Source organism: Rhinolophus sinicus, linkage group LG04 (assembly GCF_036562045.2).
Source record: "Rhinolophus sinicus isolate RSC01 linkage group LG04, ASM3656204v1, whole genome shotgun sequence".
NCBI lineage: Eukaryota > Metazoa > Chordata > Mammalia > Chiroptera > Rhinolophidae > Rhinolophus > Rhinolophus sinicus.
The window spans coordinates 39822636-39838155 of NC_133754.1; the positions used below are offsets into that span (position 1 = coordinate 39822636).

The window sequence follows — 15520 nt, forward strand, 5'->3', positions numbered from 1 at the left end:
ATAATATAGTATAATATAATACCAGGTCTTATATTAATTTTTGCTCCAAAAGATGCATTAGAGCTGATTGTCTGGCTAGGTCTTATTTTCAGGGAAACATGGTATTATAATTTTAATATAGTTTTTTCCTTTCTTAAAATGTGTATACATATTTTGGCACACTCTGTTATATATACATATATATGTATATATATATGCACACATATATGTATATATAATAAACATACAATATGTTTACATATCAACATACAATAATATATATATAATACACACACACACACACACACACACACACACACACACAATGGATAGGTCAGTGATAAGCACCGCTTTATTTAATTCTAGTTTCTGAGGTCTCTCTTAAGTAGTGGTCCAACATGTTGACTTCCTGCAGCGCCTCTTCCTTAGGACCTTCTATAGTTACCTCCAAGTTCATTCTTCAGAAACGAACTTGTGATTTCTCTCCCATGCTCCCTGCCACCCTTTCCTGACATGTATTTATAATAAGTACTTGGGATTTTCCAATCTCTGTTACTGGCAATGGAATTCTCCTGGATCATCCTTTCCCATATCTGGTCATGTGTCAAGTTCTATCTGTCTGGCTTTTCAATCCTGTATCTAATTTTCAAACTCCCGTGTCTAATCCTACTCTCTTACTACTTCGCACTGGTAGTCAAGTATTTTGCCTTTAAGAATCATCAGCAGCCACACCAACAGAAACATTTGCACAACACTAACCACATTACTTTGTATGGAGTAGGGTTTTTATAATTACTCTCATTTGCCTACCTGCTAGAAATACGGCTGCTTCTAAATCAATCTATTAGAGTGTTCCAAGGCAAAATGCTAAAAATTCCCACCAATGAAACCTAGATTCAGAGAAGTGTCATATTTGTTAGTATAAACACCTACATCGTATATTTATTTACCTGTGTTGTGATGAAGCGTAGATCCTGAGGTTTAGAGGAACTTTTACCGTATCACCTTAAGAGAACAATTATTGTGCTTCTGACTTGGCAACGAGCTGGTGGTCTCTGTTTATGAACAGATGACTATGTGTGGCATCGCCTTCTATCTCTACCTGGAAGATTCCAACTAAAATTTCCTTCTGGACAAAGATGACACTACATCCATGTGACAATATAGAAAATGAATTGCTCTTCCCCTGATTCTTTCAGTTCCAGAGAAAAATGGGATTCAATATATAATAAAAACTTACTATGTTGTATAAAATATAGGTAGAAAAATGTTGTTTACACTTATGTCTTCAATATTTTAGTTTCATAACAGTATTTTATAAGCTCTTACTAGAGTTTTGTATCCGGGAACAAGGATTTATCAGAATATCAGATAAAATATCAGCAATCAAAATATCAGAACTATAAAAAGAAATGTTCAAAAGCTTCATTCAACATTTTTGTTAATATTCCTAGTTTTAAAATATTGTGAAGAAAGAGATACACTGTATAACTTCAGTCAGACTGGCAACCTAATTTATCTGCAGCAGAACACAATCTGGTTGAGTGAGTCCCCTTGTAATTATGCTTCCTTTATGTGCATCAGTTTTTCTTTGAATCACAATTTATTTAGGGCATTGTATTTAGAGAATTCTGTAAATTCTATCCTATGTGGAAAACCCCCAACAAACTTTTAATAAGTTGAGAAATGTTTGAAAGCAAGTAGAAGTGCTAGACAGCAGCTGTGGGTACGTAGTTTAGTGTTAACAAAACGAAAAACAATCAACTAAACCTGATGGAGCAGCATGTCATCAACAATGACATTTCCAAACCTGATGTTACTGATAGGGTTTTATTAGTTAATTAAATGTGTGCAAATTACATGCACCATTGCGGATAATGTAAGAGGACATGCATGCTTCACTGAAGCTCATTTCCTTTTTAGAAATTATCGCTGTAGTAAATCACTTAATTTTCTAAAATAAGCCACCTACCTTTCCTCAGTCTTTTTATTCTATGTTGCAATCCACTTTTTACTAATATCAGTTTGTTTACAGTTTATTTTCAGTAAGTCTTGTAGTACTTTTTGGGACATATTAGGGGAAAGAGTCTTATTCAAATACAGCAGATTGCCAAGGAGCTGTAATCCACGTAGTTGAGTGGGTTTGAAAATACAGCAGGAACATTGAAAAGTTGAGCAAGCATTTATGTCATAGTTTTTTCTTAAGCCAAATTTCATTCCCAACTTTACTGCCCCTCCCATGACTTTTGCTGTGTGATTTATGGATTTCTTTTTACTAAAATCAAATCAAACATCTAAACTCTTAGTCTATTTTTTAAATTTATACTATTTGTATCTCTTCCATTTTTTAAATTCCATCTATTATTCATTTCGCAAATATTGACTGTCTCTAAGATACGGTGGACACTGTTTTTGATGCTGTGAATGTGCTGGTGATGTCAAAAGAAACAGCCAAACCCTTGAGGAGCTTATTCATTATTTGTACTTTTTAACCTTAAAATTTCATCATTACTAAAAGCCGTTTGATTTCTTAGTTGAAGTTGCAGTAGTGGAACCTTAAGTAAGAATGAACTGCACATTCAGAATTCCTACTATAATAGATTACTTTTTAAAGTACAATGGGGGAGAAATTCAGCCTTCATTCTTGAAGAGTAGCATTAGTTGTTTAACAGTAACCCTGCAACTAGGGATTAAATATCATAAAGGGAAGCAAATGATATCCCCTGTTTCATTCCTGATATTGGTAATTTGTGACAAAATTCCTTCTAACAAAATTTCCTTTGTTCATCTTTCTAGAGGACTGCCCATTTTATTGGTCTCTCCAAGGATCCAGTTCTTTCCCTGATAGTTTCTATTGTGTTCTGTTTTCCACTTCATTGATTTCTGCTATCTTTATTATTTCCTTTCTTCTACTTTCTTTGGGTTTACTTTGCTCTTATTTTTCTAGGTTCTTTAGGTGGGAGTTTAGATTATTGATTTGAGGCTTCCCTTTTTTCCAATGTATACATTTAGTGCTATGCATTTTTCTCTAAGCACTGCTTTAGCCGTGTGCTACAGATTTTAGTGTGTTCTGTTTTTATTTTCATGCAGATTAATGTATTTTAAAAATTTTAATTGAAACTGCCTCTGACCCCTACCATTTAGAAGTATGTTGCTTAGTTTCCAAGTGTTACAGATTTTTCTTTTTATCTTTGTATTACTGATTTCTAGTTTGATTCCATTGTGGCTGGAGAATACGCCCTGCATGTTTTTAATTCTTTTAAAATTTTTTAGTGTTTTTGTTCGTTTGTTTTGTTTTATTTTGTTTTATGGCCTAGGATATGGTATATCTTGGTATGTGTTCTGTGGGCACTACAAAAGAATGTGTATTCTGCTGTTGTTGGTGGAAATGTTTCATTAATATTATAATATCAATTATATCCTTTTGTTTGATAGTGTTACTGAGTTCTTCTGTATTCTTGCTGATTTTCTGTCTAGTGATACTCCCAATTGTTTAGAGCTGGTTGCTGAAATTTCCAGCTGCAGTTGTCAGTTTGTCTATTTTCTCTTTCTGTTCTCTTTTTGCTTCACATATTTTGTACTTCTGTTGTTTGGTACATACACACTTAAGATTGCTATGTCTTGGTGATCCGTTTATAATTATGTAATGTCTTTTTCTGTTTCTGGTAATTCTCTTTGCTCTGAAGTCTACTTTATCTGATATTAAAATGCCCATGCTTGTTTTGTTTTTGATTAGTGTTTGAATGATACAGGATGACTGGGAATCCTGGTTCCCCATACAGCCTCCACTGGCACCATGTAGGGAGTGGTGGCATCATTACTGATGGGTAATGGTGGATTGCTTGCTCTTTACTAGGCCTCCTTTGACACCACATCAATGAGGAGATGGAGGAGTGCCTTGTTATTAGTGGGTGGGGACGGAAGTACAGGTGCCCTTTGTGTTCTCCACTGGCACCACAGATTAAGCCCTAACATATCAATAATTACATTTACATAAATGGTCTAGAAATACTGATTAAATGACAGAAATTATTAGCACTAGTTATAAAACATGATTTAACTTTATGCTGTCTACAAAAAACTCACTACAAATATAATAACTGGACTTGTTAAAAGTAAAAGGGTGGTAAAAGCGTATACAAACATTAATCAAACGAAGCAAGTGTCTCTATTAAGGAATAAATCTACCAAGAAAACATATCAGTCCTATTAAGGATTTGTTTCATTCATCAAATAATGGAACATTGTTTAAACTTTTTTATTGTGGCTCAGATTGTTTTACTTTTCAAAAAAGGAATAAAAATGGAGTTTTGCTATCCTGGTTATCATTTCCATTGCAATACTATCGATAGCTCCCACATGGGAAGTTATTAATGAATAAAATGCTAGTTGATGATAATCATGCTTCGATATTTTACTTTCAGCAGAATTAGAAACCCCAGAGTACACTGATTTTGTTCACATTGCCATTATTTTAATGGCATTAGAAGCAACGGTTTAAACATTTTTGTCACTTGAGAAAACTGTCAGTATTTTACAAGAAGGAATCAAAATATCAGAACTATAAAAAGAAATGTTCAAACGCTTCATTCAACCTTTTTGTTAATAAGCCTAGCTTTAAAATTATCATCCTTAAATTCTTACCTATCAAGACAGTATATTTCAAACAATCAGTTTTCTTGATGGCCTGCTATACCCGAGCTACTGACAAGTAATTATGCAGATTGTGTCATTATTATGTATTTTTGAAATGCCAATAGACATTCCCCCCAAAGCAGCAAGGAGCTATTTTCAAATTCACTTAAATGATACATATTATTCTGTCTTTCTCTGGCAGCCCTTCAATCGTGCCCAGAGCTTTATGGGTAGATGCCTTTAAACTGTGGAGAAGACAGGGGACAATGTTGCCTTCATTATTCTAGACAGTTGTCATCATTCTGAGATAAAATCTCTTTTTTTACAAGTTTAATTAAAACCCCAGAATTGGCATGTCCTTTGGGTTTCTAGATCATATAAATATTCTTGGACTATCTGGAAATGTTACAAATTTGTGCTAACATGGAGTCCTTCCAATATAGAAATAGGTTTCGAGCAGAACCTTCTTCCACTATTTATTCTTTATATATGGCAAACATAAAACAAACACTTCCAAATCAACTATTCCCTTTTATTCCTTGAATAAGGCAGACTTATAAAACAATCCCATTATTTGAGCTCATATTACTAGCTCATTAGAAACATTGATTAACAATAGTTGTATTCTTTCAGAAAGGGGAAAATAATGCCAGATTTTTCAGTTAAAAATGCAGAAGATCAAACTGAATAAGGAAATTGATTGTTCAGTATTCAGGAATATGGATGCAATAGACTGCCCAGGTTAGTTAAATAGAGGCTTGATGACTTCTTCAAGAAGCCAAGTTTTATTAAAACTGAGTTTCTGTTATTGAGGAACAGGCTGGTGGGTGATTGGAATAACTTTTGGATGGACGTACATATTGCCTGCTGCACATACCAGGTAATTTACCAAGGATTATGTTAAATAGATTTAAACAGCCAAACCCAGTTCATTTAGATTATGGGCAAGTCTCTAAAGTAATAATGAAGGATAATGTTGGTTATTGTTTATCAAAGTATTTCATACACGGGTATCATTAGGTTGTAATTCTTCTTTAGGAAAAAAAAAATCAGAATGGCTTGTAATTCTGTAGAAAAAAACTCAGAATGACTCAATATCTTGTACTCTGATGCTCATTTACAGAGACGGCATTTATTCCCATTGTATTGACATGTTTAAGTTGCCAATCAGAATGACTCACCCTTTTGATAAACTGAAAAGAGGGTTTATGAAAATAAGGAATTTAGGAAAACTCTAATGAATAATAGATAATCTCTTACTTTTGTAATGTTGATAAAGCAGAGTCTGCAGCTACATGGATGGTCATGGAAGATGTTTTATTCTATTTTTCAAATATAGGTTGGAATTTAAAAAAAATCTTGGCGTCTGTATTACCTAATCCAAAGCTAAGAGGGATCCAGTTTCATGGCTAGATTGTGTAATGATTCAAGATATATTTTCTTTGAGGAAGAAACTTGGCAGGAATGGGGATGGAATAGCCTTTGGGTGGTACACATGATTTGGATCTAGACACTGCCCTCAAATAGGTAAGATACAACAGGTAGAGAAAGATTTTTAGTAACAAGGTAGAGAGTTTCAAATGCCTTAAGAAAGGCAGAGATTTTGCTCCTTTGAAGGAGATAAATTATCTACCCTTAGCTTGCTTGCTCTTGCTTTTACACATTTCTCGCTGGGTCTGGAAGACTTTAATAATGCTTCAGCATTTTAAATGATTGCGGTGACAATGACAAGAAATGCATCAAACTGGTTCTCAACTGAATCTGCTTGTTTATTGCTACATCATCACGAAGTATCGGGAGATCTAGGTTTTGTCATTCGCTCTTCAAACTTGAGGCAAGCGATTTAACCTCCCTGAACCTCACTGAATCAACCACGAAGTGAGGATTATGGGGCAGCTACAATTTTAGATCCTTTCCAGTGCAGGTCAGTGTATATTCTGTTATTTTAGTCATAGAAAAAAACAGGTACAGATAGAGTTTAAATGTAAGCATTTGATTTTTCACTTTGCCTCTCCTCAACTTTTTTTTTTCTTTTTAACCTGAATTCAGCCATTATCTTACAAAGCAATATTCTCTGTTTGATTATGGAGTCTATTGCAAGGACTTCACTTTGGTTGACGTCTCAATATATCAGATAAATTATTGTTAGTAAAGAAGATACAAAACAGTTTCTGGTAGCCTGTATCTGAGAGGTAACTGACAGAATGCATCTAATAATGAGAAAATCATTCTTGAAGGACACACTAAACTGTGGCTTGTACTCATATGTGATTCTGTTGTGACCAGACAGATGGGTGACTATAAACAAAATATCTTTCTATTCCCTTCTGAGACATATGCAGGGTCGTCCTTCCTTTAGTATTTCATGGAGCTATGCACAATTAGCTACAGAACGTTAGCCGCCCTGCTGGATGCAACTCAGCATCTCTATCTGTGGTATATAATAGTACAAAAGTGACGTTAAACTTATCAAACAATGATGTTCAGGCAGCATGGTGTCACACAAACCCAGCTGTTTGTGCTAGTGATTTTGGTTTTCACCAGAGGGGATTTTGGGGGGAATGTAATGAATGGACAGGCTCATGTTTACTTTTAATGAACCCCAAGTTAATGCCTCGTTTTTTCTGTCCATTTAAATTCAAAGGAGCACATTTCACATCATAATTAAATGAACATACTAATACACAACCTCCTTTCTTCATTTTGAGCCTCTGCTTCCAGAATTACTAGCTTCCTGGTAGGGGATGTTTGACATTGTTGCTAAACTCTAAACAGGGATCTAATTCAGAGGTTAATTTACATCATTTTTATATTTTGACTTTTAATTTCTCTGGCAACTAAAAAACAAACAAACAAACCAAGAAAGAATAACGAATGACTTAATGAAAAAAAGAAAAATAAACAGAGTTACCCCTGTGTTACATTCATGAGAATCTCTCTCTTCAATACTCCGTTTTACTTAGATTACTGTGCTCTCCATAGCAATAAACTCTGTAAAGCTAACAATGTAGGTCAGATTAACAAAAATAGATGCTAAAATCAATGCCTCTGAGAAGAAGCCATTCAAAAAATAGAATGGACTAAAAAAGTTTATGTGCATCCCATTGTTAATTCCCGATTTATATCTCTGACTGTTTGAAGCTGAGATCAGTTTTGTATGTTTATAATTACATGATATTAAATAAACATACCCTTTTGCCTTTATTACATATCCTCTTTCTCTTTCAATATAACGCGGTAACAACAAAAAATGTTCAAGTTCTGTGTAGCAAATATTTAATCATCAGGCAGTTAAATTGGCCAGTGCCTCTAATATCCCAAGCCCTGGACAGAGATTTCAAGATGCACAGGATATAATTACTGCCCTCAAGTAGTTTATAATCTAAAGATCTAATGCAGTAGCTGACATCATCAGAATCCTCTGGTGAATCATCAGCCTCACCTGGGGATCTTTTGGAAGGTCATTCAGAGTAGTCACACTAGGAGGTCCTGATTCAGTGGGTCCAGGTTAGAACATTTCCATATTTCCCCACTGACTTCAATAAACACTCATATTTTTTTTTGGAATTGAAATATATTGGACATATAACACTGTGCAAATTTAAGGTGTACAGCGTGTTATTTTGATATGTTTATATGTTGTAATATGATTGCTGTTGTAGCAATAATTAACATCTCTATCACATTTCATAATTATCATTTATTTTTAGTGGTTGGAATAAAGAATTGGGAACTGCTGAAATAAGTACAGTATTATAGATCAAGACAAGACTTCAGAGAACATCTCTCTATTCTAACATCTTTATTGTAATGAAAGTCTAGGGATCACAGAGCTGGTGGCAGAAGCAAAATTAGGAGTTCCTATGTTGAAACACAATTCCCATCTCTCTGGAAGCTGACAAGTAGTAAGCTCATTGACGATCATACCTGTCTAGGTGTACCTCTCCAGGGCATCTTCTGCAATAGTCTTTTCTCTGAGCTGGAGGTTGTGACCCAAGATATCACGAATACATAATATTAAGTCATGGTGGAGATGTTAAAAAAGGCAAGAAGAAGCTTCGGTGTGGCTTAGCTTAAGTGTTACTAATGTGGCCTTTGCTTTCATTTGGAGACTTGAAGTTAGTGTTGCCATCCCTCAATAATCTACCTCTTTCAATGTCCCCTTCCTTTATTTTAGAAGTAGGTTCAATAAAAATAAGTTAAAACAATAGATAAAGAAATAAAATATTAAGCAATGACTACTATAATTTTCCTCTGTCATCTTCATCAGTTAAGTACGGATATGGTAATCACATTTTTCATTTTGTTGTTGGTATAATAAGCTTAAAATTAAGGTAAGTTTAGGTGTGATTTTAATCGTCCCATGAATATAAGATTTTTTTCTTATTCAAAATTAACCCTGTGTGCTGAGATATTATATTATATTATATTATATTATATTATATTATATTATGATGTAGTTGGTCTTTGATTTTATCTCTAATTGTCCTATTTTTTGAGGAATGCAGTAGAGCCCAATCAGTGATGATATGGTCATTGATAAGCAATCAATTCTTCCATCTAGGCTCCTTTAATTGCTACATGCCACTTCTCACTTTGAAATCCATGTTATCCTGGCCTCTGTAAATTAAAAATAGCTCCTCTCTAATATGATATCGGGCCTAATAAATTATTCATAAATTATTATTTTCTTGATTATTCTTCTGATTTGGATGTAAATGACACTAAAAGTCTAGACTCTATTTTTGGAATGCATATGGGCAAACAAACAATGGCTTTAAGGGAGGTAAACCAGATGCTGTCTTTGTGTGCAGTAATGTAATAACAAAGCAATGCTAAGAGTGGGAGAGAAATTGTTCATTAACATTCAGCAGTGCTTAAGGAACTTGTATTTTCCAATACACACACACAGAAGGAGAATTTTTTATCTTATGTGTACTTACATAATAGATGGTGTGATTTGATTAAACATTAGTGCATGGCTGTGTGAGCGTATCTGGGTTTTTCTGTGTACTACCCCCTTCCCCCAAAACATGCAAGGGAAGAGATGAGAGTATGGGGTCATCATAAATCCTCCGGTGTACTCCTGCCACTGTTGCACTGCAGGGAATAATGAGTCCTTCTCATCCTCCCCCGTGGCGGCTTCAGAGGACCTTGGCCCGATGGCTTCCTGGATGTGCAACCTGTACGACATGAAAGGGGTCCTGAAAGTGAACAGGGGCTCCTGGCAGTTCTGCTTGCCTCCTGTGGCCTCTCTTTCATAGCACATTCTTGTGCCAGGCCAATTAATTTTATCACTTCCCTGAAATTAACAGCCAAAGGTGGATAACATGGGAAGGAGGCTGAAATGTAGGTTTTCCCTGTTTGCAACTTCCCTTTTTGCAACACAAAGTAACGGGAAAATATAACTGACAAATCCAGGGTTCTTTCCTGTTCATTCTTGAGAGTAAAATTAGAACTTTTTGAAAATAAAAATAACCTCAAAGATTTGTTTGTGCATTACAAACATGTAATATATTGGCAGTGGACTTCCTTAGTGTACAGCTGACGGTATCCCTGGTTATTTATGGAATAGATTGTGCACTTTTTTTTTGCGGGGGAGGGGCGTGGTAGTGAGGGGAAGACGTTATGGAACAAGCACGCTGTGCTTCCCTGGGCCTGGTTGCAGATATTATCTACACATGTGGAGAAGTAGCAAGAACAGAGACCCTTCCCTGAAACGTTGATCTCTGTCTTGTTTGTGACCATGAACCCTAGAGCTAGGAAAGGTCATTGTCAAGATACTATGGACTGCCTTCTTTGAGCTCATGTAACCTAAATTCATTGAACTAATGTTACCTAACTTCTTTGAATCATGATATTCACAGTATAATAATATAAGACATGCAATTATAAAAAATAAAATGAGTGAGTGCCTTGCTAGACATTGGAAATTCATTTCAAAAATACATTCAGGGCTGGATTTTCTAACATCATGGTGAAACAAATTCAAGATTCACATAACGAACATCAAACAGGTTAATTCTGTTCATAAACTGCCTCGATCTATGAGGAGAAATATTACAGGTACTGAATTCCTGCCAAGACCCTCGTTTTGCTTTGCTTGTGCTTCATATAGCATGTGGGTATTTGCCATTAGAGTTGTATACAATTGGGGTTCTAGCAGCAATATAGGAAAGCCTTGAGGAAATGGGAACACCTGAAAACTTTATACATGTTGGTTAAACATCTTCAATTGCAGATCTAACTGTTATATTATTTTGGTTTGTGTTCTATGGTTAATAACTATCCATATGAAAATGTATTTTTATATTGTTTTACTGTTTGAACTGTCCTTTTAATTTATCTCCTACATTTACTTGTTTCTGCTCACTTTTTCTGTGGGGACACTCTCAATATATTATAAAAAGTTGTTCTCCCCGTGACCAGTTTAGGCATTTCCAGACACTCCCACGAGCACAGCAGTTATTTTCAGCTTCATTTCATGAATGCTTAGGAAATGAATAGCTGAATGGTGTGTGAACAATCATTAACAATGTGGACAATTTTAATTTAATGTTTTCTATTCATTTATTTTCCTGGCTATCTGTTTTCCACTTAAATAGTTTTTGTTCTAAAATGTAGCGTTCAAGTAAATGTCATCCTTATCACTAACCTAGACAGTTGTACACATGTATGTTTACACAATATGTATCTCCCACAGACCACAGTCAGGCCACAACCACAGAAAAGACAAGGGAGTATTTCTCAGCAGCCCTGGAGTGTCGTCCAAGGACACTTTTACGTTTAGGGTTGGGGTGGGCCCTAGAAACATCAGAACTCTAAAGCGAATCTGCCATGACCGCCTAAGTTGAAATCTACATGAAAGTTCCAAAAGGCAGGAGTATAAAGTAGTGATAACCAAAACCACAGAGTACATGGAGCTCTGTGGCCTGGCCCAGACAGATGAGAAAAGAATGTGGCAGTGTTTAGTGTCAGGAAAGGCCAAGGCGGTAGGGAGGGTTCTGACCTATCCCCTAGACGGACAACTGTTGGGAGTTTAAAACTTGCTTTCAGGAGCCCTACAGAGATTAGTTTGTGGGAGAGGCAGCCTGGTGTAAAAGGTCAGGGGTGGAGAGTTCATTGGTCTGGTTTGAGAAAACAGTGATAAAAGGAATCTATCACTTTAGAGCCTCCGTTGTTTGCAACAGTGCTCCAGTAACAGCTCTAGCATACAATTCTGTGTAGGAAAAAGAGGTCTTTTTGTTGATACTGTCATGCAGTTCCTTGGCTCAGTTTGGTTTGATGCAAGTACAATGTTACATGTGTATCTCCTTATGAATAACCTGATTTTAAATTATCCGTTGTGTCCTCACCCCACTTTCCTATCTAATATGGAAGAGAAATACGACATCTTTTGTCTTGGCTATCTAAAATGAATGTTTAATAAACAACTTCCTCTGGAAACTTCCAAAATGCAGTTTATATTTCAAAAGGAGCACCTTTTGCTACAAGGAAGCAATAAGGTAAAATTGAAAAGTTAACCTAACAAATGTGTATTTTAATTCAAGTAAATTGGTTGTGTTTTCATACGGAATAGCACTTTCAAAGGTGTATTTTTGAAATAACACTGTAGATTTAAACTCAATATTCCTTTTCTGGTTTCCTTTTGATTTGCATTCAAAATCATGGTCCTGCTTTGAACATTTAAGCTATTTTAAAAGCCTGTAGCAGAATAACTAAGCCTTTGCAATAATACAGTAAGCAAAACATAAACATGAAAACTCTAATAATAATTATTTCTCTAGGCAAAGGATTGAACATAATTGTATATTTTTGAAATCAGAAATGACCGAAGAAATTATTATGCAATTTGAAGGCTTTCTACTGCCTACTTGATAAGCATGAAATTTTTTAGCATGACATACAAGCACTAGCTTCAGTCCAACATATAAACTTCATCCTCTGGCTCTGTTGTTTGCTCTTTATGTTTCTCCTACAACTTATTGCCTCAGCTGTTCTCCTCCCAGCCTCGGTTAGCCTTTGCACTCTCTAGCTGGAAATCTCCACTTACCTTTCAAAACCCACTTTTAAAGTCACATTTCCTGCAATGCATCTCTTTAATTTTTCAGTTAGTTGCTCCATATTTGGGGTCCCTTTGGCAGTTTGTATATAGTGATGTTTTACTATTTAGTGTGTTTCACACCGTAATTTTATGTGTTTACATGTCTATCCCTCTAGATCTGTAGTTCTGACTCCTAGCCTGTAGGTCCCCTTTTTATAATAAACATTTTGCAATGCCCTATTACGGTCTTGGCATGAAACCCTTAGATATATGACCTACCTATCTATGTTATGTTTTAAAATTGATATAACCCCCTAACTTGAATATAAGAGGAATTAAAATAAATCTATTTTATAATACACTTATATAATACCGTGTGCTCAAGAGTAATTCTATTACAAGGTAGAAATGGTCCCTACAGATTTCCAAAAGTTACCCTTGGGGACAGTATCTTTCCCACAAGAAACATGAGATAGATTATGAGTCCCATTACAGCCCAGACTATATCTGTATAGTTTACCATTTATCCCACTACCTATAGAGTGAGTGAATGATCATGTCTGTAATACTAGACGGAGAGTTGCTTTGGTATCCCTAATGTGTAGTACTCACTAGTTTCATTTGAGTGTGTCTTAAAATATTGGATTGATCTAGATCAGAAATCTGTTAAGAATTTAATTAGATGGATGAAAAGGAGTGACTAGTCAGTTTTCTGTTCACATATTAATAGATGCATTTATATTTCTTACATATGCATGACTCGCTTTTTCAAAGGAAGCAAAAGTAAATGAAAAAAATCAAGTACACAAACTGAATTGTCATTATTAATAATGTTATATATTCGTGGAATATAGAGAACATATGATCCAGTTTTTCTGATCCACTTTTCTTAGTTCCCTAACATAAGAGACAGGATAACCTCCCATAGTGCTATTGAGTACCATAAAACCATAAAGAATATCCAAATGGGTTGTCTTTTTAGTTCAGTTGCTCTTTTTTTTTTTTTTTAAAGAACATTTATTTTAAGTGTGTTTTTCCAGGACCCATCATCTCCAAATCAAATCGTTGTTTCAATCTAGTTGTGGAGGGCGCAGCTCACGTGGGGATTGAACCAGCAACCTTGTTGTTAAGAGCACTGTTCTCTAACCAACTGAGCTAACCGGTCACCCCAGATGCTCTTTGTTAATGGTGTTATAGTTCCTTTTTTTTTTTTTTAAGCAGTCAGAAAATGTATGTAGCTTTTATTAATCCCATGCATTGCCCATTTAAACCATGAAAATTCTGTGTAGAGTATAACTTAATTAAAACAAAATTGTACCATAGTTCCTAAAAATAGCAGGATTAATGAATTGGAGAAGCAGCCAAGAAATTTTGCTGTTGGTTATAGAATAGTTGAACAGCTTAATTTCTTCCTCAGAAAAGGGCCTTGTAAATCTCCCTTTGCCAATCTCCTAGCAGTGGTAAAGTAATGTTGCATGGTATCTTTAAGTAGGAAATTGCTGGCAAAGAGTACTTACATGTTCTTTATGCTCTTGATATTCAGGAGAAAGAATATCCGTTATCGCCTGTGTTTATCAATTTAAGCTTAGACATTGCTGATGAGAAAAATGGGGAAAGGTTGTTTTAAATCACAGAAATTATTTCAGCTAATTAAATTAGAAGCATAAGAAATTGTGAGGAAAATCTATTGCAGAAGAGTTATAAAAACTGGTTTCTTTAAATACCTAACTGTAAATTTTGCAACCAAGCCCTGAAATGCATTGAAGATCAGGGAATATTGGGGAAATGGACCCATGATAAATTCTGAACAGACAAGCACTTTATACATGTGTGAAGAGATGTATAAAGTGATGTATAAAGAGAAGCTTCCTCACTAAATTATTCTTCCCGTTCTCAAAGATCTAGAGAATAGGAAATCTAATTCCTTTTGACTTCTAGTATAATCTTACTGAACACTAAAAAAGAACATTGTGATTTGCTTCAGATATAAAAACCCTTAAGGATAGTCAATAGAAGAGATGTTTTTTGAAGAAAATAGACTGCCAGTTATTGTCTGTAGTTGCAAGTAGGGAAACTAGTGTGTGACTGTCACAAAATGGAAGTCAAGGAAATTGTTTGTGATAATGCTGTGTACCATGTGCCTCTAATTTTCTTCTCTTTCTCCTCTCTTTTTGGTCTCCTCTTTTTATTTTTCTCATTCCTTACTCATTTTAAGATAGATAATTGTCTTATACTGACTCTATCAAAAGTACCCCGTGCAATATTGGCTTATGCATGCGTTCGTTCAACATAGACTTACTGGTTATTGCCTCTATGATCACTGATTTTTCTCTAGGTAGAGAGTTGGTCTGGATTAACTCTAGATAATCTCTTACAATATTCACAAACAAGCTGTCATTCTACTGAACTAAGATCCAACTTTTATCTTAAGCATCTCATTGGGAATTCTTAATTTAAAACTGTATCTTGTTGGCCAGTCTTAAGATTTAAATTTGTGAGATGTTAATGGTAAAGTTAATGGATTTTTTTAAAGAAGAAAATGACAAGAAACTAAATTTTTATGTTAGCCTTAAATCATTTCACATCAAAAGGGAAATGCATTGACAAAGAATACTAGAATCATCTTATATACCTGAGGTCTCAATTTATCCCATTCTTCAATGTTTATGATGTTTAATTTTTCTCTATATAGTGGACATTGTGATCTTACTTACTCATAGCTGAGAGTGTCATTACTCAAGGCAAAATCTTTACTAAGAGAATTTAGGGTGGCATTGTTTATGATGCTATTGACTTGAATTGGACATTCTACACTTTCAAAAAAGCAAAGAATTGTAAGAAAGTATTGTTCGATAAGCTAAA

The 15520-nt window shown here is 35.0% G+C and overlaps 1 protein-coding gene across 2 annotated transcripts in view; it reads left to right on the plus strand.

The window, feature by feature from the left end:
- The window catches only part of GPC6 (glypican 6), a 1036531-nt gene that overhangs the window by 110596 nt on the left and 910415 nt on the right, over positions 1 to 15520 (plus strand). The gene's annotated exons all lie outside the window — the stretch shown is intronic.